General features: G+C 43.8%; 1 protein-coding gene across 11 annotated transcripts in view; it reads right to left on the minus strand.

Annotated features, from left to right (window-relative positions):
• ZNF653 (zinc finger protein 653) overlaps positions 1–14,770 on the minus strand; it is a 228,577-nt gene that overhangs the window by 62,283 nt on the left and 151,524 nt on the right. The gene's annotated exons all lie outside the window — the stretch shown is intronic.

The following is a 14,770-nucleotide window of genomic DNA, read 5'->3' on the forward strand; positions in this document are numbered from 1 at the left end:
CCGCTGCAGGTTCACATGCTAGGCACATTCTGCCATCTAGTGTTGGGCTTGGAGTGTTACAAGTTGTTTTTCCTCTAAGAAGTGTTTTCGAGTCACAGGACTCCTCCTCTTCGGCTCCATTGCACATGGGCATCGACTCCATGTTAGATTGTTTTCCCACAGAGGGTAAGGTAGGAGTGATAGAGATGTCCATGCAAATGGAATATATAAATATATACATATGTGCAAGTGAATGTTGAACTTAAACGGCTACAGGCTCCCGGGGAGGTGGGAGGGTGCATGTGATTCTGCAGCGGAACATGCTACGAACCGATGTACACTGGGTAAGTGACATTTTCAGTTGGATGGTATGGGTAGCTGCAGATACACATGCTATGGATAGACTACTAAGCAGTTTTACCTCCCATAAAAGCGGTGGTTAGCCTGTAGGAGTTGAAGTTGTTTGAAATGGTGTTCTTAGTACAGCTTGACCTACTGTACCTTGCTGTGCTGCTAACACATCTACACAGTAATGCTTGGTAAATGTGTGCGGTGTGGACCAAGTGGCTGCTTTACAAATTTCGGCCATTGGTATGTTTCCTAAGAAAGCCATTGTAGCTCCTTTTTTCCATGTGGAATGTGCTTTAGGTGTAACTAAAAAAAAATCCACAAGACCTCGACACATCGTAAAACTAAACATCTAGTTGATTCCACGGTGGTGTGCTTCACATGCACCCCGCGCCATTTCCTTACCCACAATGCCCTGCAAAACTGCAACTTTGCTAGAAAGCACACATTTTCCCCACATTTTTGTGATGGAACCTTCCGGAATCTGCAGAAATCCACAAAATTCCTACCACCCAGCATTGTCTCATCTATACCGATAAAATTTCTGCTGCACTTGTCAGCCAAAAAATGTTTTGTTTCAAACTGCCCTTTTGGACCCACTTTGGTTCCCCCTCAATTTCGACGTGTTTTTGGCTCTTCCCTGTCACAAACATTTGGCCCACTTACACAAGTGAGGTATCATTTTTACCGGGAGACTAAGGGGAACGTTGGGTGGTAGGAAATTTGTCCTGGTGCAGTGATCCCACACAGAAATGTGGGGAAAATGTGATTTTTTAGCTAAATTTGAGGTTTGCTGAGGATTCTGGGTAAGAAAACATTGGGGGATCCACGCAAGTCACACCTCCCTTGAATCACTCGGGTGTCTAGTTTTCGGAAATGTTTGGTAGGTTTCCCTAGATGGCTGCTGAGCCCAGGACCAAAAACGCAGGTGCCCCCCGCAAAAACAGGTAGTTTTCTATTTGATCATTTTGATGTGTCCAGATAGTGTTTTGGGGCATTTCCTGTCGCGGGCACCAGGCCTACCCACATAAGTGAGGTATCATTTTTATCAGGAGACTTGGGGAAACGCTGGGTGGAAGGACATTTGTGGCTCCTCTCAGATTCCAGAACTTACTGTCACCGAAATGTGAGGAAAAATGTTTTTTGAGCCACATTTTGAGGTTTGCAAAGGGTTCTGGGTAACAAAACCTGGTGAGAGCCCCACAAGTCACCCCATCTTGGATTCCCCTAGGTCTCTAGTTTTAAAAAAAGCACAGGTTTGGTAGGTTTCCCTAGGTGGCGGCTGAGCTAGAGGCCAAAATCCACAGGTAGGCACTTTGCAACAAACACCTCTGTTTTCTTTGAGAAAATGCGATGTGTCCACTTTGTGTTTTGGGGCATTTCCTGTCGCGGGCACTAGGCCTACCCACACAAGTGAGGTACCATTTTTATCGGGAGACTTGGGGAAACATAAAATAGCAAAACAAGTGTTATTGCCCCTTGTCTTTCTCTACATTTTTTCCTTCCAAATATAAGACAGTGTGTAAAAAAGAAGTCTATTTGAGAAATGCCCTGTAATTCACATGCTAGTGCGGGCACCCCAGAATTCAGAGATGTGCAAATAACCACTGCTCCTCAACACCTTATCTTGTGCCCATTTTGGAAATACAAAGGTTTTCTTGATACCTATTTTTCAATCTCAAATGAATTGCTGTATACCCGGTATGGAATAAAAACCCACTGCAAGGTGCAGCTCATTTATTTGCTCTGGGTACCTAGGGTTCTTGATGAACTTACAAGCCCTATATATATCCCCGCAACCAGAAGAGTCCAGCAGACGTAACAGTGTATTGCTTTCAAAAATCTGACATTGCAGGAAAAAGTTACACAGTAAAACGTTGAGAAAAATTGCCGTTTTTTCACCTCAATTTCAATATTTTCTTATTTCAGTTGTTATTTTCTGTAGGAAACCCTTGTAAGATCTACACAAATTACCCATTGCTGAATTCAGAATTTTGTCTACTTTTCAGAAATGTTTAGCATTGGTTTCACACTCATTTCTGTCACTGACTAGAAGGAGGCTGAAAGCACAAAAAATCATAAAAATGGGGTATGTCCCAGTAAAATGCCAAAATTGTGTTGAAAAATTGGGTTTTCTGATTCAAGTCTGCCTGTTCCTGAAAGCTGGGAAGCTGGTGATTTGAAGCCCTGCACACCCTTTGTTGATGCCAATTTCAGGGGAAAAAACACAAGCCTTCTTCTGCAGCCCTTTTTTCCAATTTGTTTAAAAAAAAAAAAACGAAATTTTCACTGTATTTTGGCTAATTACTTGGTCTCCCTCAGGGGAACCCACAAAGTCTGGGTACCTCTAGAATCCCTAGGATGTTGGAAAAAAGGACGCAAATTTGGCGTGGGTAGCTTATGTGGCCAAACAGTTATGAGGGCCTAAGCGCACCCTGCCCCAAATAGCCAAATAAAGGCCTGGCACCTGAGGGGGAAAAGGCCTGGCTGCAAAGGGGTTAATTACTTCATACATTCAGTTGGTAGTTGTAGATAACCAAACTCTATGACTTCAGGAGCCAAATCGCTAGATTGAGTATGTTGGGATTTGGACGCCTGATCAGTTGTTTGTCTTGTGTCAACAGATCTGGTCTGTTTGGGAGTTTGATATGTGGTACTACTGACACGTCTAATAGCGTTGTGTACCAGGGTTGACGTGCCCACGTTGGCGCTGTGAGTATGAGTTTGTTTTAAAAACAGTTTGTTGACAAAAAATGGAATTAGCGGGAGAGGGGGAAAAGCGTAAGCAAATATCCCTGACCAGTTGATCCATAGAGCATTGCCCTTGGACTGAGGGTGTGGGTCCCTGGACGCGAAGTTTTGGCATTTTGATTTGTGGTTGGTGGCGAACAGATCTATGTTTGGTGTCCCACACTGACGAAAGTATTTGTAAAGTACCTGGGGGTGAATTTCCCACTCGTGAGTTTGTTGGTGATCTCGACTGAGGTTGTCTGCTAACTGATTTTGAATCCCTGGAATGTATTGAGCTACCAGGTGAATGTTGTTGTGAATTGCCCAATGCCACATTTTTTGAGCTAGAAGGCAAAGTTGTGATGAGTGGGTTCCTCCTTGTTTGTTTAAGTAGTACATTGTTGTCATATTGTCTGTTCTGACAAGAATGTGTTTGTGAGCAAGAAGAGGTTGAAAGGCTTGGAGTGCTAGGAATATGGCTAGCAATTCTAGGTGATTTATGTGAAGTTGTTTGTGTTTGTTGTCCCATTGTCCTTGAATGTTGTGATTGTTGAGGTGTGCGCCCCATCCAATCATTGATGCGTCTGTTGTAAGTGTGGCTTGAGGCACAGGGTCTTGAAATGGCCACCCTTTTTTAAATTTGTGGGATTCCACCACTGAAGCGAATTGTGTGTTTGGCGGTCTATCAACACTAGATCTTGGAGATGACCCTGTGCCTGCGACCATTGTTTTTTAAGGCACTGTTGTAAGGGCCGCATGTGTAACCTTGCGTTTGGGACAATGGAGATGCATGATGCCATCATACCTAGCAGTTTCATGACAAAACGGACAGTGTAGTGCTGGTTTGGCAGAATTTTTGGCAATATGGTGTGTAACGATAGCGCTCTTTGTGGGCTTGGACTGCAAGCACCTTTTGAGTGTTCAGTGTAGCTTCTAAGTCCTGCTGAATTTGCGGTGGTTGCAGGTGTGATTTTTGGTAATTTATTGAGAACCCTAGAGTGTGTAGGGTATCTATTACATAACGTGTGTGATGTTGACACTGTTTTTGAGTGTTGGCTTTTATTAGCCAATCGTCGAGATATGGGAATACATGCATATGTTATCTCCTTATGTATGCTGCTACTATGGCAAGGCATTTTGTAAAGACTCTGGGGGCTGTTGTTATCCCAAAGGGTAATACCTTGAATTGGTAATGTTTTCCTTGTATAACAAACCTCAGGTATTTTCTGTGAGCTGGATGGATGGGTATGTGAACATACGCATCTTTTAGATCCAGTGTTGTCATAAATTCTCCCTGTTGTAGCAGTGGGACTACATCTTGTAGTGTTACCACGTGAAAGTGTTCTGATCGGATGTAGAGGTTGAGAGCCCTGAGATCTAATATTGGCCTTAATGTTTTGTCTTTCTTGGGAATAAGGAAGTACAGGGAGTAAACCCCTGTTCCTTTTTGATGATGCTGCACTAGCTCTATGGCTTGTTTGAGTAATAGTGCCTGTACTTCTGTTTGTAACATTGCAAGATGTTGCGATGAAAGTTTGTGCGCTTTTGGGGGAATGTCTGGAGGAAATTGTTTGAATTCTATGCAGTAACCATGTTGGATAATGGATAGTACCCATGTGTCTGTTGTGATGTCTAACCATTGGTCGTGGAACATTTTCAGTCGTCTCTACAGGGGAAGTGTGTTGAGGGAAGGTGATGACAAAGTCACTGTTTGTTATTAGTGGCTTGTTTTGAGGGTTGGAATTTTCCTCTAGATTTGGGAAATTGTCCTCTGTTGGATCCCTGAAATCCCCCTCTTTGGTATTGTGTCTGGTATGAGGGCTTGTATTGTGAGGTGGATGGCACGGAGAGCTGTGGCCTGAAGCCTCCCCTATATTGAGGCTTCCCAAATGTGCCTCTGTATTGGGATGAGTAAAGCGCTCCCATCGCTTTGGCAGCGTCGGCATCTTTTTTCATCTTGTCTATAGCTGTGTCCACCTGTGTGCCGAATAATTGTTGCTGATTAAAAGGCATGTTGAGGATGGCCTGTTGGATTTCAGGTTTAAAACCTGATGACCTGAGCCATGCATACCGCCTAATGGTGACAGCCGTATTTATAGTCCGTGCGGCTGTATCAGCTGAGTCTAGCGCCAATCTTATTTGATTGTTTGTAATAACCTGTCCCTCCTCTACTGCCTGCTGGGCTCTCTTTTGGTGTTCGTTGGGGAGATGCTGAATAATGTCCTTCATCTCATCCCAATGAGCCCTGTCGTATCTAGCTAGAAGGTCCTGCGAATTAGCCATGCGCCACTGATTGGCTGCTTGTGACGCCACCCTTTTCCCTGCTGCATAAAATGTTTTGCTTTCCTTATCTGGAGGGGGTGCATCTCCAGAGGACTGGGAGTTAACCCTTTTCCTCGCTGCGCTGACCACTACTGAATCGGGGGGCAGCTGTTGTGTGATATACACTGGGTCTGAGGGTGGTGGTTTGTATTTTTTCTCTATCCTTGGGGTTATAGCCCTTCCTTTAACCGTTTCTTGGAATATCTGATGGGCACGTTTGAGCATACCGAGGAGCATGGGTAGGCTTTGGTATGTGGCGTGGGTTGAGGACAATGTATTGAATAAGAAGTCGTCCTCTAGAGGTTCTGTGTGCATGCTGACGTTGTGGAAAGCTGCTGCCCTAGCTAGAGCCTGTGTATACGAGGTGCTATCCTCAGGTGGCGATGGGTAGCACTCTGGGGTATTCTCTGATACTGGGTCATCGTAGAGATCCCATGGATCTGCGTCCTGATGTGACTGCATAGTGTGTGTTGGAGACTGTGCAGTGGGTGTAGCAGGTGGGAAAACAGTCCGTTGAGGAGAGTGAGGAGGAGACTGGCGAGGAGAAAACTGGGGAGGCGGAGATTTCTCTCTTGGCACTTTAGCCGTTGGCTGTTCAGTGTCCAAACGTCCATGGAATGCCAGTTTTCTTTTTATTTTGAGAGGAGGGAGGTGCTGTGAGGATCTTGCCAGTGTCCTTGTGGATCTGTATCCTGGCTTGTTTGTCATCAAAAACCTCCATTTGTTGTAGTTCTTCCTCAAATCTATGGCTTTCTTTTAACTGTTTTGAAAGTCCATGCTGCTCTGTATAGGAATGTATTTTCGGCTCCGAAGCCGTTTTTTTCGGCACTGAAGGGCCTGGAGTAATTGTTGGCCTCGGTTCCGAAAGTGACTTCCGGGGTCTCGACTCGATGGGTCGGTGTTGTATGCTTTCGGAGCCTGTGCCTCGGCTCGAGTCCGAAGGCTTCGTAACGGGCGTGGCCTTTTTCGGTGCCGAAGATGTTACTTGGTCACCGGTCGATTTTTTATGGGTGGAGCCATGGCCTTCCGGCACTGGCGTCCCCGAGGCCTTATGTTTGGTCTTGGTCTGTTTGGAAGTTTGCGATGTGGTACTACTGAAAGATCTAGGAGTGTTGTCTACCAACGTTGTCGTGCCCACGTGGGAGCTACGAGTATCATAGTGAGAGAGGTGTGACGCAGCTTGTGGACCAGAAATGGAATTAACGGGAGAAGGGGAAAAGCATAAGGAAATATCCGTGACCAGTTGATCCATAGAGCATTGCCCTTGGACAGAGGGTGTGGGGTGTTTGGATGCGAAGTTTTGGCATTTTGCGTTTTCGCTTGTTGTGAAAAGGTCTATGTCTGGTGTTTCCCACATTTAAAAGTACTGTTGAAGTTCTTGACGGTGAATTTCCCATTCGTGTATTTGTTGCTGCATCCTGCTTAGTAGGTCTGCTAGCTGACTGGGTATCCCTGAGATGTATTCCACTAGCAAGTAAATGTGACTGTGAATTGCCCATTTCCATATTGTTTGGGCTAGAAGGGACTATTGAGATGAATGTGTTCCTCCTTGTTTCTACAGATAATACATTGTTGTCATATTGTCTGTTTTTATTAAGACTGTTTTGTGCCTGAGAAGAGGTTGAAAAGCTTTTAGGGCGAGAAACACAGCTAACAATTCTAAATGGTTTATGTGATAAGTTAACTGCGTTGAATTCCATTCCCCTTGTATGGTAAGGTTGTTGAGGTGAGCTCCCCAACCTGTCATTGATGCATCTGTTGTTATTGTGGTCTGAGGCACAGGGTCCTGAAATGACTGCCCCTTTATTAAATTGTTGTGAATCCACCATTGAAGAGATTTGTGAGTTTGGCGGTCTAACAACACAAGATCCTGCAATTGACCCTGTGCTTGTTGAAGTGTTCTCATGTTTAATCTTGCATGTGGTACTATTGCTATGCATGATGCCATCATTGCCAATAGTTTCATGATAAACCTTACAGTGTACCATTGACTGGGCTGTATCTGTGATTATAAGGTTTTGAAAAGCCTGTTTCCTTTGTGGATTTGGATAGGTTAAGGCTTTTTGGATATTGAGAATAGCACCTAGGTAAGGTTGAACCTGTGCTGGTTGAAAGTGAGATTTTCGGTAGTTGATTGTGAACCTTTATGTGTGTAGGGTTTTTATTGTGTATTGAGTGTGTTCCTGGCATTGTATAATGTTGCTTGATTTTATTAGCCAATCGTCTAGATAAGGAAAGACATGTATGTGTTGTATTCTTAGGTGAGCTGCTATTACAGCTAAACATTTTGTGAAAACCCTTGGAGCTGTTATGCCAATGGGAAGAACCTTGAATTGGTAGTGCTTTCCTGCTATTACAAACTTTAGGCATTTTCAATGAGCTGGAAGTATGGGGATATGAAAGTAGGCATCTTTGAGATCTAAGGCAAACATGTAATCTTGTTTTTGCAGTAGGGGAATTACGTCCTGCAGAGTTACCATGTGGAAATGTTCTGACAGGATATATAGATTTAGGTCTGAGATCCAGAATGGGTCTGAGAGTTCCATCCTTTTTGGGTATGAAGAAATATAGTGGATATACTCCTGTTCCCTGTTGCGATTTTGGCACTGTTTCTATTGCTTCTTTTAGAAATAAAGATTGCACTTCTTGCTGTAACAGAACCTTGTGTTCTAGGGACAGTCTGTGAGAGCTAGGGGGAATGTTTGGAGGAGTAGAAATGAGTTCTAGGCAGTAACCATTGCGGATAATTGAAAACACCCATGGGTCTGCGGTGATGTTTTGCCATTAAGAGTGGAATTGCTGCAGTCTGCCCCCCCACAGGAGATGTGTGGGGTTGTGGTATGTTGAGGAAGTCATTGTTTTAGGGGAGTGGTGACACTCTTTGAGGCTTAAATTTGCCTCTGAAGTGTTGACCTCTGTAAGAGCCTCTAAATGATCCTCTTTGATAGTTCTGCTGGCTTTGTTTAGACTGTGAGGTGGAAGCCCATGTAGACTGGGGATTGAAACTTCCTCTAAACTGCTGTTTATGAAAGGAACCTCAGAAAGGTGTAGTGTATAGGGCTCCCATGGCTTTTGCAGTGTAAGAGTCCTTCCTGAGTTTCTCAATAGTTGTGTCAACCTCAGGTCCAAATAGATGTTCTCTATCAAAGGGCATATTGAGCACTGCCTGTTGGATTTCTGGTTTGAACCCTGAAGACCTTAACCATGCATGCCTACGGATTGTTATGCCAGTGTTTATGCTTCTAGCTGCAGTATTGGCTGCGTCAAGAGCAGATCTTATTTGATTATTGTTGATTGCTTGTCCCTTCTCAACAATTTGTTGTGCTCTCTTTTGATGTTCTTTTGGTAAGTATTGCAAGAATTCCTGCATTTCGTCCCAGTGTGCCCCTGTCATACCTTGCAAACAGGGCTTGGCAATTGGCAATACACCATTGATTAGCTGCTTGTGTAGCTACCCTTTTACCAGCTGCATCAAACTTTCTGCTTTCCTTGTCAGGGGGAGGGGTATCCCCTGAAGATTGGCTATTGGCCCTTTTCTTTGCAGTGCTGACTACAACAGAGTCTGGTGGTACTTGTTGTGTGATATAACTGGGTCTGTTGGCGCAGGCTTGTATTTTTTGTCTATGCTGGGGGTTAAAACCCTAGCCTTAGCAGGTTCTTTAAATACGTCATCTGCATGTCTAAACATACCAGGCAGCATTGGCAAGCACTGGTAGCATGAGTGGGTGGAGGACAATGTGTTGAAAAGAAAATCCTCCTCCAAAGGCCCAGCATGCATCTGAACTCCATGGTATGCAGCTGCTCTCAAAATGACCTGTGTATAATCCATACTATCCTCTGGTGGTGAAGGTTTGGATGGATAGAGGTCTGGGTCATTTAGTGGTATGGGATCTGGGTCATACAAGTCCCAAGGATCAACTGTATCTCCATGTGAATATGTATGAGAATGTGTTGGTGAGGGCAATGGTGGTGGTGTACTAGGTGGTGGAGAGAAAGTTGTGGCAAATGTGGTGGAGAAATCTGTAAAGGTGATGGTTTCTCCTTCCTTTTAAATACCTTTGCTGGTAGTGGAGCAGTGTCAAGATCTCTTGAAACGCCAGCTTTCTCTTGGTTTGTGGAGGAGGTGAAGCAATGATTTTCCCAGACTCCTTATGGATATGGATCATTCTTTTTTTGGTGCCCATGATTTCAAGGATTGGCTGAATATCAGAGTCCTCAGAAAGATATTCTGATGTTCTAACTCTTTTAGAGGATTGATCATCAATTGTCTTTGAGCTGTGTTTTAATCTGCTTGAATGTCCTTGTTCCTCTGTGTAAAAAGATTTTTTCGGATCCGAAGTGGTGGCTAATTTTTTCAGTCCCGAAAATACAGCCTTTGGTTTCGGTTCCAAAGCCGGACGTTGAATTTCCGACTCCGAAGAGGGTGGACGTCGGCTTGGATGTGGAGCTTTTAATAGACTTGCTCGACTCCGGTATCGAAACAGGTGTGGTATTTTTTGACGCCGAACCTGGAGGTCGGTCGCCGACAATTTTCTTTCAGATGGAACCATGGCTCTCTGGCAGTGGTGCAACCAAGGAATTAATAGGTCTCTTGGAAGTGGGCGTAGGGGCAAGTGTACTCATGCTGAGCCGCAGTGATTGGTTGGCTGTCTTCATCAGAGTCTGCTTCGGAGTCAGTGTCCTGAATCGAAACAGCCGTCTGTGCATGAGCTTCTTCTAAGGTGTCGGTGGACTCTGTATGTTTCGATGCCATTTTGAGTCTCCTTGCTCTCCGGTCATGCAATGTCTTTTTCGACCGGAACAACCGACAAGCTTCACAGTCTCGATGTTCAGGAGAGAGACAGAGATTACATACCACGTGTTGATCGGTGTAAGGGAATTTCGCCTGGCATCGAGGTCAGTATCGGAATGGAGTCCGATCCATCAGGCTATGGCGTGGTAGGTCTGAACAGGCCCGAGTAGAAGATAAGAAAGGTTCCTCAAGAGAAAAATCTTGGATTTCACTCACGCTTCTTAAAGAAGTAATTGCCACTAGGAAGGCAACTTTCCATGTTAGAAATTTAACTTGGTACGAGTGCATGGGTTCAAAGGGTGGACCCATAAGTGTTGTAAGCACTATATTTAGATTCCAAGATGGAGCTGGTGGTGTTCTTGGTGGAATGATGCGTTTTAAGCCTTCCATGAAAGCTTTAATGACAGGAACTCTAAATAAAGAGCTATGTTGAATATTTTGTAAACATGCAGAAATTGCAGTAAGGTGTATTTTTATTGAAGAAAATGCTAAATTAGATTTTTGTAAATAACATACAATATCTTGTATTGATGCTGCAGGAGGACCTATATTTTTAGATTGACAGTAATAGACAAATCTTTTCCATTTGTTTGCATAGCACTGTCTAGTAGTGGGTTTTCTTGCTTGTTTAATAACTTCCATACATTCTGATGGGAGTTGTAAATATCCAAATTCTATGACTTCAGGAGCCAAATTGCTAGATTGAGAGTATTGGGGTTTGAATGTCTGATTTGACCTCTGTTTTGTGTTAACAGATCCGGTCTGGGAGTTTGGAGTGTGGTGCTACAGATAGATCTAGTAATGTTGTGTACCATGGCTGACGTGCCCATGTTGGTGCTATGAGTATCATGTTGAGTGAAGTTTGACGCAAATTGTTGACTGGAAATGGAAGGCGTGGGAGAGGGGGGGAAAGCATAAGCAAATATCCCTGACCAACTGATCCATAGAGCATTGCCGTTGGATAGGGGACGTGGGTGTCTGGATGCGAAGTTTGGCTTTTTGTGTTTTTGCTTGTTGCAAATAGGTCTATGTTTGGTGTTCCCCACTTTTGAAGTATTTTTGAAGTACTTGAGGATGAATCTCCCATCCGTGAGTTCGTTGGTGATTTCTGCTGAGGATATCTGCCAACTGGTGTCTAGCCCTGAGATGTACTGCGCTAATAGATGAATCTGAGGTTTAATATTGGCCTGAGGGTGCCATCTTTTTGGGAAATTAGAAAGTATAGCGAATAAACTCCTGTTCCTAGCTGAGACTGTGGAACTAACTCTACTGCTTGTTTGAGTAGTAGAGACTGGACCTCTTTTTGTAACAGGACTGTATGTTCTGGGGTTAACTTGTGAAACTTTGTTGGAATATTTAGAGGAGTGTTTATCAATTCTAGACAATAACCATTGCGGATAATTGATAACACTCAGTTGTCTGTGGTGATATTTTGCCAATCTGTGTGGAATTGTTGTAGACTTCCCCCAAAGAAAAGTCGTGGAGTGGAAGGGAGTGAGGGAAGCCACTGTTTTGGCTGTGTTGCCGATTGTTTAGAGGTTTGGAATTCACCTCTATGTCTAGGGTATTGTCCTCTATATGTGCCTCTAAAACCACCTTGTTGGTCTTGGGTTTTGTAAGTTGGTTTTGCTTGGGAGGTAGATGCCTCTGACAGTTGTGGTCTGAAACCTCCTCGAAACTAAGTTTTTCTAAATGACCCTCTATATGGTGTAGAATAAAGTGCACCCATTGCCTTGGCTGTGTCTGAGTCTTTTTGTAGTTTTTCTATTGCTGTGTCTAATTCTGGCCCAAAAAGATGTTTTTTTTTTTTATTATCAAAGGGCATGTTTAACACAGCCTGTTGTATTTCTGGTTTGAAACCAGAGGATCTCAGCCATGTATGTCTACAAATAGTGACAGATGTGTTTATACTCCTTGCAGCGGTATCTGCTGCATCAAATGGGCACGAGTTGGGCACGCGCGCCCCGAAGAGTGAACAAAGTTGTTTCCCGACGGTTATTAGTGATAGCTTGGTTATTAGTGATAGCTTGCCCTTCTTCTACCACCTGTTGAGCCCTATGTTGGTGCTCTTTGGGGAGATGCTGTATTATATCCTTCATCTAGTCCCAATGGGCTCTATCATAACGAGCTAACAGTGCCTGGGAATTTGCTATTCTCCATTGGTTTGCTGCTTGGGACGCAACCTTCTTTCCCGCAGCATCACATTTTCTGCTTTCCTTATCAGGAGAGGGTGCATCTCCTGAGGACTGACTATTTGCTCTTTTCCTGGCAGCACTAACCACTACTCAATCAGGTGGCACCTGATGGGTGATGTAATCAGGGTCAGAAGGTGCGGGTTTGTATTTTTTCTCTATTCTAGGTGTTATAATTCTTGCTTTTACAGACTCATAAAAAATTTGGTCTGCATGCTATACCATGCCTGGTAGCACTGGGAGGCATTGGTACCTAGAATGAGTTGAGGATAATGTATTGAATAAAAAATCTGCCTCTAGTGGTTCTGTGTGCATAGTAACGCCATGATAGGCTGCAGCCCTAGCCATCACCTGATTATATACTGTTTTATCTTCAGGTGGAGATGGTTTAGAGGGGTAGCTGTCTGGGTCATTGCTTGGGATGGGATCAGGGTCGTAAAGATCCCATGGATCAACAGTGTCTTGTTCTGAGTCAAAAGAATGCGTTGGAGAATGCACTGGTGTAGGACTTATCTGAGGAGAGGTAGGTAGGTGTGGAGAATGAGGAGGAGAAGACAAAGGAGGTGCTAGCTTCTCTTTCTGCTTTGGCACTTTAGCTGGGGGCTGGGCAGTGTCCAATTCCTCCTGAAATGCCAGCTTTTTATTTGTTTTTAAAGGAGGTGCTGTGATGATTCTCCCTGTTTCTTTATGGATGTGTATCCTAGACTGTTTTTCATACATAATTTGAAGGATTGGTTCAATCTCTGACTCCTCCTCAGAGGTTTTTTTATGGCTTTCTCTTAGTCTTTTTGAAAGTCTGTGTTCCTCTGCATATCCTGTCTTTTTCGGCTCCAAAATGTGATGTTTTTTCGGGATGGAAAATGCTGAGGAAGGTCTCTGCTCCAAAAAGTTTTTCTTATTTTCGACTCCCAAAATTGTTGTCTACTCGAGTCTGAATTGGAGCTTTTTGTCGACTCCGAAGTCTTCGGAGGGGTGACCTTTGTTGGTGCCGAACTCGAGGGTCGGTCACCAACAGACTTTTTTTGGGCCGAGAAATGGCCTTCCGGCAGTGGCGTACCCAAGGCCTTCTGTTTTTTATGTGGAGGCGCAGGGGCAGATGTACTCACATGCTGGGCTGCTGTGATGGGTCTGTCTTCCTCGGATTCCAGCTCCGTCTCTGTATCTCGGATTGAGAGTGCTGTCTGCATTTGTTCTTCCTCTGTTACGTCAAAATGTTCTCCAGTCTTCGATGCCATTTCCAGCCTTCTTGCTCTTCGGTCCCTCAGAGTCTTTTTCGATCTTAACGATCAACAGGCCTCACAGTTTTCTTCCTGATGGTCTGAGGAAAGGCAGAGGTTGCAAACCAGATGTTGGTCTGCGTATGGGTATTTTGCGTGGCACCGAGGGAAGAATCGGAATGGAGTCCGATCCATGAGGCTCTCCAGGCGCTCGGCCCAAATGGGCACGCGCGCCCCGAAGAGCGAACAAAGTTGTTTCCCGACGGTACAGCTGTTTAGACGGTAGATAAAGACCGCGATTGATAGAATACCGATGAAAAAGAACATTTTTTAAAGTTTTCCGTATCAAAATCTCCGAGTGAGAAGAAACACGTCCGAACCCAATGGGGAAAGAAAACAATCTAACAACAGAGTCGATGCCCATGCGCAATGGAACTGAAGAGGAGGAGTCACTCGATCCCATGACTCTAAAAGACTTCTTCGAAGAAAAACAACTTGTAACACTCCGAGCCCAACACTAGAAGTCGGAATCCATACGCATAGCATGTGTAGCTGCAGCTACACATGCCTTCGAACATATTTATATTTATATATATATATATATTTACATTTTGGTGGCAAACTCTTGAGAAATGTGTATTCTCAGAATGCTGTGGACAAGGACAGCTGCAATATAATTCTTCACAAAGTATACAAGCACCATTCTATTGACAGTCTATTAGAGTGTGTATGTACACTTTTATATTAATTAAAGATGAATGCTAGACAAGTAGCAGAATGATGCATGGTTAGTCCTACAAATTATTCGCGAGAAGTAATATCTCCTTCTTGAGATGCAGAAAACAAGCTTACCCATAAAAAAATATTTCTCATGCATGGTCCCCCATGCAGTGGAACTCTCTTCTCAAAAACCTGAGGACTATGACAGACTATCTCTCTATGAGAAAATCTAAAAACAAAAAAACAAATAAAAAAAAAAAACACTGGTTTTCGAATATACCTCAATCAAACCATAAAGACTGTTGCACAGGGCTAAAGAACAAATGGACTAATCAGAAAAAGATAACCACTCAATCACACAATATTTCCCATGCTCCCCATTTTGCTATCATAGTTGAACTTGACCTGTTGTTTTCTGAAATTACTTTTGTTCCATGTTCTACGTAAAGCGCACTAATAGAATTCAGTGA

Source organism: Pleurodeles waltl, chromosome 4_2 (assembly GCF_031143425.1).
Source record: "Pleurodeles waltl isolate 20211129_DDA chromosome 4_2, aPleWal1.hap1.20221129, whole genome shotgun sequence".
NCBI lineage: Eukaryota > Metazoa > Chordata > Amphibia > Caudata > Salamandridae > Pleurodeles > Pleurodeles waltl.